Here is a 9814-nt window from a genome sequence, read left to right as displayed (position 1 = left end):
TTGCTCACTTCCTTATAGGTGGCCACAGATTCCAAAGTTTGCCAGTCTCCAAAAACCTTGGTTTAAATGAGATGAAAAACCTGTTTTTTAAATTTTCTTAATATACCTCTGTTTTTGCTGGCAAAAACAAAACAAACAAAAACCCCACAACAAACTGCCCTGGCTAGTTTAAATATTGTGGAAAGGGAATTTATTAAAGCTTATTCACCTCATAGAAAAATCTTTGAGAGCCTAAGAAAGAGCTGAGATGTTATGCAGATAGGAACATGTCCAAATCACAGGCAAGATGGCTCCAGTGGAGCCTCCATGGCAGGACACCATGTAGCTGGCACTGCTGACCAGGTACCCAGCACTTTTGCTGGGACAGGGCTAAGGAAATGTGGCACACCAGGCCTGGAGTACTCAACAGCAGCCTTCATTCTGATTAATGTCCCACCACACTGATTTTAAAAGCAATTGATATCACTCATGCCTACACATCCTATATATTTTAAAATGGAATGATTTTATTTTATGAAATATTATGTACATAGACATATATGTTTGCAGATGCCTGGAAAATGTGATTTGTCTGGAAAGAGATTAAGGTGGGGTCGCGGTAGAAGTGAGATGTTCTGGAAAATGCCACCATGATTTTGCAATTGGAACATCAATGGAGCCTCAACTTACTGAGAGCTTAGCAGTAAATGATGAAATTGGTTGTGTGTTTTCCTTCATTTGGTGTCGGTAATAGTGTTCTCTCCTGTTTATTTTTTATTTATTAATTTTTTAATATCTCTAGCTATTTCTTTTCAGTCTCTTTTGCTGCTTTCGTTCTCTGTAAACAATCCTTACAAGACTAATTTCCTCTCCTTTCCACATTTATTCATTCCTACAGGATTTCAATAATCTGTGTAATCTTGGTTCCCAAACCTATCTTCCTTTTCATGATCCTTAGTCACCTTTTCTTCTTGGATTGTCAGCACTGTCCTGTAGGAATCCTTGACTCTGATCATATTCTTGCACATTTTTATTTTATTTTGGTTCCTTTGAGAGCAAGGATAGAGAACAACTCAAAACAGTTTAAGGAAAAAGAAGCTATAACAGGGTTGGAACTCAAAGAGACAGGAGCCAGAGGGTAGTTTTATATTTAAGAAGGCTCTGCAGGCTAGAAACAAGAGTTTGCAAATTTGCAGCTTCATTCTGATTCCATCTTAAATGTGAATTAGCCATACCTCCTTTCTGAACTCACTAGGCAAATTCTTACCTTATTGCTCAGTTTCTTAAGAGAGAATATGAATTTAAAACTCATATTTTTTGTTCCTGATTTAAAGTGTACAGACTTGTGTTAATCACATTCAAATAACTATATTTATGAAGGCAGAATTGTTTCAATATTTTTTTCCTATACCTTTTCTTCACTCTTTCCATCTTTTGATGGAAATGCATCAAAAGTATTGACTTCAATATGTATATCTTTGGATAGTGTGCAATGTTGAAGGCATAGAATGCTTCTTTGTGGGGTTTTCCATATAAAATATGTATTATTGCTCTTATTTTATTTCTTTTATCACTCAACACTATTTTAAAATTTTATGTTTCTGTGTGTACATTGAGTTCTGACTACAGCAGTTTTTTTCAGCATGTGTATTCATTGTGCTTTACTTTTCCATTCTCTTAGTGATCGACATCTGGGTTACCTCCAGCTCTCTGCTTCCACAGCAATCATCCAACAGACAACATTGTATATGTCTATTTATTGATCTGTGACCTTAATCTTGTTTACATAGATATGATAGCTATTGCTAACTACATGCAGAATTAATTTTACTAAATATTGCTAGTTTACATGCATACATGTATAATACCTGAGATTTCCCGTTTCTCTACATCCTTATGAATGCTTGTGATAGTGCTTTTTGAATTTCGTCAAAGTGGACTTGCAGTGTAGCGCATCTTTTCAAGCTAGGGGTTGAAATTCTTTCAGATTATAAATACTGATTTTTAATCAAAATCAACAAGCAACTATAAACCAGAGACACACTACAGAAGGGGGTGGGTAGGAGGGATTATGGTCAAAATAAGGGGGGTGGGAATTGTATGGGGACTATAACCAACATGAAAATGCATACATTGTACAAAAATGAAAAATGATGTAAAAATATATAAAATAAAAAATAAAAAATACTGATTTTTAAAAAACTGACATCACTGCCTAAAGAATAATTTTTTATCTTTTCCCACTACCATTTCTTGACTATGTATCAGACATATAGCAAAATCATCATTTCTTGCAGAGGTGTTTACAATACTGAAAGCACTATTATAAAAGTATGTCCTTTTCAGTTTCCAATGGGCCTTGAAGTGTTTTGCAGAAATTCTCCACCCACTTCTGTACTCTCCTTGACCTTGAAAGAGTGTCACAGAGTTCCCTCTAGAGCTGAGGAGGAGAGAAACCATTTCTTCTTTATTTTTCCATCCATTCTAAGAGTCATTCAGTTGGAGCTAGCAATGAGTGTGACCATTAACTCCAGGCATTTTCCCTGCCACTTTTGAAATGGAATGCATGGGTATCAGAGGGCATGTGGGGGTGTGAGGCTTCAGCAGTAATATCAAGGGATGTTGTGTGGTTTGTTGCAAACACTCTCTCTATTTACATAGGCCTGTGGAAGTTTCTTTGCTAGCCTAACTCTAAGAATGGAGCTTATTATTCTGTGCTGTGCATTAGGGGAAAAATTAATAATTGTACATATAAATTGAGGAAATACAGATGCATAGAAAGGTCCTGTATCTGACTACAAATCCTGCAATAGAACTGGACTTCTGATTCTCAGCTTTTTTCTAGTCATGAGGAAAACAATTTGCCATTGATCAGGAGTGCACACAGGCTGATAGTATAAGTGTTTAAAACTGTCAGAAAATTGTAATGTTATTCACATCAGAAGTAAACTAGAAAATTATTTATGCTATAATTCATGTGTATCATTTAAACATGCATCTTTCTTGTAATGCTCATGAAGGGTTTCAGTGGGGAGAGCTGATGGAAAAGGAAGTAGGAACTGGTAGTAATAATGGGAATTGTGGCCCATTGTTTGTTTTTAACCTTTGATAAAATGATTCACAAACAAAAAAACTTGAAAGCCACCATATTAAATGCAAGGCATTTCCATAAACAAAGTAATGTATTATTTTATCATGATATTGCAAACATAGTTATAGTTAGCCTGAAGGTCTATTCTGGAACCACAACCTCAGACATACATAAATATGTAATTAACTATATGATTTACACCAATTATATAATACATGTTGAGATTAATTAACACATATTAATGAACTAGATGATTGACATTATGTACATAATACATAAAGAAAACTCATGTACCTTGCCAAAAAGTACAATAATTTAAGAATTATGATAAGAGCTATTCGTGGAACAAAGAACTATTTGTGGATTTATAGATTAACTTTAGTGGGCCAGTTAGCTCTAGTCAAATAAAATATTGAGAATTATTGAAACCTAAGAAAATATTTGCTCAGGTTTATAAAACCCCGTGTTTTGTCAGTGTTGCTGGGGTTAGGGAGAAGGGTCATATTCCTTCCATAAGAACTACACAGTGATGTTTGAAAGCAGACTTGAAAGTCTCATTTGACTCTACGTGTATTATAGACTTCACACTTCTAAGTACTACAAAGACAAATTCAGTAAAAATATTTTGAATGTCTTAAAGAAAACAATCATTAATTGTTAATTGTAAAATTCATATTCCTCCCCATGTCCACTGATGATCTTGATTTTAAAGCCACCTCTTTCCCCTCTGACTCTACTATTCCTGTCCTGTACATCTGTAACCCATCATTTCTACTGATAATTTCCTTCTAGCTCTCTCTGGAAACGCCTTGATCTTCTATCACCCTACCTAGATTGGTCACCCAAAAAAGTCTGTTTTTGATCATGGAAGTACATGACAGCTGTCTGAGAAGTAAAATAAACACAATTTTTAAATTATTGCTTATGTTGATGACTTAAAAAGGCAAAGAAAGATATACGAGTAGTTTTTACTGGCCAAAATTCTGTTTCATTCTGTTTACTTGCAGGCTTAGTGAATAAATCTAATGTGGACCCTTTGTTTAATTAATATGGGGCAATGGACAGTTTTCATGTAAAGGTAAATAAGGGAATAGATACATGTATATATGTATAGACATATATTTCAGAAAGATTTAGCAAGAATTTAAGAAAAGTAAGTTGTTTCAATTTTCATTGATTAATTTTATTCTTAGATTACATAAATGTAAAAAAAAAAGATAGGTTATCTAGGTACTCATTTGGAGTCATGTGATAGGACTGTTAAGATCTATTCTGGTGTGAAACACATTTCAGAAGAGGAAGTTCATTTTCTCCTCGGAATCTATGGGAGGTATTAGTGAGATTCTCAGTGTAAATTTCTGAATCCTAGATTATTTATGAAATAAATAAATAAATAATGTATGCAGTGTAGTTCCATATGTTTGGGACAGTACTTCATTGAAGCCAGTGCCAAGTCGTAACTCTTCCTTTTCTATTCCTTAAAATTTGCCGAAGAAGGAAATACCTGTGGTTCCACTGGTAATTTACCCAAAAGAAGATGTCCCGTACCAGGTGGCAAGTTTTCCGATGTAGGAAACGCTGCCATACCAGCTTGTGTGCCAGCCTAAGAACACCCAAAGCCTGCTTAGATGGACGTGTCTGTCAGGACCGTGATTCTTCAACAGGTAGAATGTGAATGAGTTTCCTTCTTGAGGCATCCCTGTTAAGCAGTGAAGAAACAGTCCTTCAGTCTCCATTTTCCCCATGAGGCACTTGGAATCTTTTAATCTATAGTCTGTCAGAATGTTCTACTTTTTATTTCTCCTCCTCCTTGGATGATGACTGTGGGCCCCAGGTGCCAAACTGTGGAACATAATTGTCTACTGATGGTGACATCTGGTTCTTTGGCAAGCTTCTTCCTGAAATTTTTTTCCTAGTGAATAAATGATAGCTTCGAGCCGAGTAATAATGGAGCTTTGTCTCCTGACATGTTTGGGCCAGGTTTATTTCAGATTCATTAGCTTATGCTAAGAGCAAACTATGAACCAATGATAACCCTGGCTGCAAGATACTCTTCAGAAAATCTTGCAGTCATAATTAGCCTGGAATAAATTCTTCAGCTGATTTTTTAATAAAACATTTTTCTATCTCCAGGGATGCAAAAGTAAAGGAAGATTTTTGACTCATTTACATGGGAAAAATCAACTTTTACAATTGTTAAGTGCTAATCCAAAGTAGGAAGAGGGTACTTTTGTGAAATTTTCCCCAGAGATAAAATTTACAAAAGACTTCTGCATTTACATAATATGGATACAATCTAGTCATTTTTGGCACTTATTAACATACCGCATGCACTATCCACATCACCTTTGTAATGTTTCAAAGTTGTCTGTATCTAATCATCATTTTTCATGTCTTGGTCTGAATTTACTGAAAGCCAAAGGAAAATCACGTGTTTATAAAAGACAAAATATTAAACTAATTTATTATTTTAAAGCAAAATTCAAATATTTATATTGAAATCCAAAGTACTAATTACTTCAATTGTAGAATTTGACCCCACTCTTTCTAATGCTGTAATATATAGACGATGCATGCCTTGAAAGAAGGAAACCTATATCCTGCCAAGTTCAATACTGATAATTGTTAAGTTTCTATTTGCCCAAAGAACATGTCTACTAATTTATTCATTTGCTAAAGAATGGATAAAAATTACACTTAAAACTAGATGATACTAGAATGTTGCCTTATTTTTCTACGGAAATTCTTAAGGAGATAAATGTCAGATGAGTCAGAAACTGTGGAATGTCATAGAACTTACCACTGGTGCTTATGTGAGGTTGTATTTGCCTAAACTTTATTCCTAGTAAGTATTAATCATATGGGCTCTGCAAGGTCTATGAAGCAAACACAATGATTAAAAAGTCCAGTAATCAAATTTATAATTTTCTAGATCTATTAGGCTAAATCATGAAGGGTAAGGAATAAGAGGTAATATACAAAGCAAGTCCAGCTTTAAATAGGGGTAGAGCTTCAATGGAATCTACCCATGAAGATGTGGGCAACATTTCATAGGAAATAGTCTAGAGCAAGAGAAGATAATAGAGCAGGAGGTTACAATATTCAAGAGAGAATAATAATAAAGACAGAAAACTTTCCTGGCTGTGAGGCTAATGAAGAAGAAAGTAACTTTAAAATATTAGAAGCAAGGGATGCTAAATATGGCCATTGCCTGGAGATAGAATGGAAAAGAGTGACATTTAAAGGGATTCTGGAGGAGACTTTAAAATAAGATTTAGAAGAAAGTATAAAAGTTATAGCAGAGTTTCAGAGAAGCAAATCTTTAGATTGATAAATAGATTTTGTGATTATATCTTTGAGTCAAGCTTTAACTTCTCCCCTGAATATCTGAATGACTTGAAAGTGGTCAACAAGATCTCCTTTCACCTCCTCGACTACAATTCCTGTCCTGTATTTCTGCTCCCTTGTTTCTTGTGATGACTCAGCAGAGGCTATCAGGACTTCTTTCCCACTGGCTTTGTTCACCCATTTCCCTCCTGCTGCCTTCTCTGAGGAGTAACTCCTGGGCTTGGCTGTCTCTTTTGGTGTCTGTTTCGCAGCTCTTCTATTTCTCCTGCTCCCTTTCAGAGTGCTCCTGCCCTAGCCCTTCTTCCTCCTTCTGCCCCTCAGTGTATTTCAATCAGTGTCACTATCTCGCTTCTCTCTCAGCTCTTCCCCTTGGCTGTCTTATAAAAGTCCAAGGTGTCAGACACCTCCGTGAAGGTGGCCCAAGTCACAGCCTTGCTCGGACTCTTCCCCAAGTTCCGTGCTCATACTGGCCTGCCACACCCTCCACCTGGATGTCCTGCTGGTACTTCAAGCAAAAGGGGTTTGAAAAGTAATTATCTCCCCATCACAAACCTGCTTTTACGCTTATGTTCCCTAACTCTTCTATTAGTATCACTGTCTTCCCAGTCAGCAAGTCTCAAAAAGATTATCTTGGATTTCCCCTCTTCTTTGCTGTGTAGATTCAATTATCAAGGCATTCTGCCTCTGCGATCTCTCTCACATTCATTGACTGTCATTGTCACCATTCTGCTGAGACTTCCATTACAAAAACTTTCCATTGTTCTCTCTGACTCAATATCTCCCATAGGATAAATTGATGGTATAATATAATATGAATAAAACTTGCTGAATTCATAATACCAACATCCATTTAATCAACAATTATTTACCAAGTGCCTGTTACGCACTAGACAAAAGTCAGTGGCAATAAAGAGTGGATAATAAAAGGCTCTTACACTTAAAAAAAAAGGGATATCCAGCCTTTTTTTTAAGAAAGATTCTGAATTTCTGTGTTCTGATGTCACAGATAAAAGACTGAGATATGTGGTTTTATTGGAGAAATAAATGTAGTAAAGAAGAATTTGTCAATCTAATATCGACCCAATAACAGTATAGGATTCCACAATTGTTTATCGTGTCTCCTTTATTAAACAGTAAGAAAGAGACTGATTATTCACTATTTGTTTTTAAAACAAACACTAAGTTCAGGACCCAAACAAAATCAAGTTAATAAGACTCAACATTCTCACTGATGCACTTACTTTAGTCGATCTTGCTCCGGTTAGTTTTCACACTGGGATCCATGTTTGTGGCTCACCCCTGAGTACATTTCCTAGAGGCAAAGGCCCCTATTTTCTTTACATATTGGTAACCAGAAAAGGATGTGGATAGTGCTCAAAGGGAAGTAAGTGGCTTTATGATTCTGTTAAAATGCCGTTTGGGATAGCCCATTACAGAATATACACTTCTTCTTTCAGAAATGTCCAAACGCTGAATCAAAGACAAGCTGCTGACTGCTAAGGGAAGGCTGTGGCACAGGAGGGAGCCAAATGTTGATCATAAGGAAAGGAGAAGGCTTCCAGCTAGTTAATGAAAAACTGCAAACAGTTTTCTGGTTGGAAAGAGTGAACAAGGCCTTTCCTTTAGATAAACATCATTGTTTGATGGTTTTTGTTCTCCCATCATCAGAAGGTTTGTGCAATACAGTGGGATGTTGTAGAAAGAGCCTTCAGGGGTTTTGCCATCAGACCTGTGGCTGAGTTCCAGTTACACAGCCTTGAGAAGCCAAACTTGCTGAGCCTCCGTTTCCTCATGCACAAAATGGAAAGAACAAGTTACCCAGTTCACATCATTATAGAAAATTCAGATCTCTCAAAGGGCACCATGAACTAAAACTATCCTTCACTATCTACACAAATAGCAACTAATAATAATTAGAAGGAAAGTGCTGAAAATCAGAAGTTAACACTTCTAGTTAAACTTACATCTTATAACAAGTTGGACAGATAATATGTATGGAATAGCAAATAAGTTCATAATCACATTCAAGTGTCTATTTAATTCTACCCTGATTGGGGATTATTTTTTAAAGTAAATTCCAATTTACTCATGGCTATGCTCTGAAATCCTTGTAAATTAGTTTTTGAAATGCATGGCGTATTTTCCCATAGGAAAAATTGCTACGGCATCCTCAACAGTGGCTAAGTCCCCAACACATCCCATAAAGACTGCTTTCACCAATGTTCCTAAGATGCAGCTCTTTGCAACTTGGTCCTGGACCCTAGCTTCTCTCTTGTGTCTCCATATAGCAAAACCAGGGACTGCAGAAGCTTGGGGATCATTTGGGCTTCTGCTGCTGGTACATGGGAAGAAGGACTTGGGGAGTCTCAGACAGTGGCTGTGTTCTTTTCAAGTCCCCAGGACAGGAGGAAGCATGACTACTTGGAATATCCACCATTGTCTGCCCTGTACCCAGCACACACACTAAGATCCTCATCTCCTCACTTGTCAATCTATACTTCCTGCTTGGGTTGTAGGAATCCTTGAAAATAAATTCTTGAAAAGAGTAAGTCTTGAGGTGAAATCCCACCCACTCTTGCTATCACTCTTTTAACTCTACTTTTTTTCCAAAAGGAGATGCAGCATTAGGGAAAGTCTCTGCCTTGTCTCCAAGAACCTCAAGGTCTTGTGGGGGTGGGGTGGGGTGGGTAGTAGATGGCAGAGGAAATCAAAGGGTTTAGGATGTTTCCTCTCTCTCAAAAACTTCAAAGGTAGGGTGTTCGTTCCTTTAGCACTGACCAAACAGATGCTTAAGTTAATATTATCAGTGGGAAGTTTGTAAAATAAATAGAGGCATCCCTGTAATATTTTTTCACTGCATATTCTGTTGTTATGTTATTTATTTTTATTTTTGAAAGAATAATCAAATGAAAGGCACACTTGTTCATCTCAATTAATTTTGTCTCACTACTAGGCACCATTTTCATAACTAGTATAAAATGATGAGAGAAATATCTTAAAAGATACAGTTTCATAATGGAATAAGCAAGTTTGTCTCATGTGCCTCACGGTTTTATGTCAATAGATGTAGAAGAGTCTGAAAAATCTGTGTGACTAAAAATAGCTGGACCAATATTTTCACTTTGAATGATACTAGAGTGATGGCTAAATGGCAGTAGCTCTTGTCTTCCAGCTCCAGGGAGGTTACAGGGCTGCCAACCATGGTTATGCAGGTTGTGCACTGAACTAAAGGGCCTAACTTGGGTCTTAGTGATGCAAATATCCAGTCAAGCCCCCTGGTGAGACTGGTTATCTTCCTGGTATTTGCACAACTGTGTCACATGTGCTAGGAACTACCCTGCCAAATGCCATATTTATCCATCTACCTGGAAGGGGGGAAAATTGCAGCCAGGGGAG

The sequence above is a fragment of the Talpa occidentalis genome, unplaced genomic scaffold (genome assembly GCF_014898055.3).
Source record: "Talpa occidentalis isolate TD23 unplaced genomic scaffold, MPIMG_talOcc4v2.1 talOcc4.2, whole genome shotgun sequence".
Lineage (NCBI taxonomy): Eukaryota > Metazoa > Chordata > Mammalia > Eulipotyphla > Talpidae > Talpa > Talpa occidentalis.
Note: the sequence above shows the minus strand (reverse complement) of the source record.